Source organism: Etheostoma spectabile, chromosome 3 (assembly GCF_008692095.1).
Source record: "Etheostoma spectabile isolate EspeVRDwgs_2016 chromosome 3, UIUC_Espe_1.0, whole genome shotgun sequence".
Classification (NCBI taxonomy): domain Eukaryota; kingdom Metazoa; phylum Chordata; class Actinopteri; order Perciformes; family Percidae; genus Etheostoma; species Etheostoma spectabile.
In genome coordinates, this window is record NC_045735.1 from 26,835,919 (window position 1) to 26,836,244 (window position 326).

Sequence of the window (326 nt, forward strand, 5' to 3'; positions counted from 1 at the left end):
AAGGCTTTAATTTTAAAATCCTACCTCAGAATTGTCCTAAATTACCTGAGTGACTAAATAGATATGTATTCTCTAACCCAGAGTTAGAATGAACCTGGCTTAACTGTAGGAATACATTTTTGGGTGGCCTGATGGAGAGTTAAATATGCCTTTATCAGCCAGAAAAAAAGTCAATATAGCTTACTTTGAACCTGACTTAACAGTAGGATTCCGTTTTAGAGTAGCCTGAAAAACAGAACAATATGCCTTTAAAAGCCTGAAAAAATATATATAGCTATATAGCTTTAGTAGCTTTAGACATTTAAGCTTTTAATTTTAAAATCCTA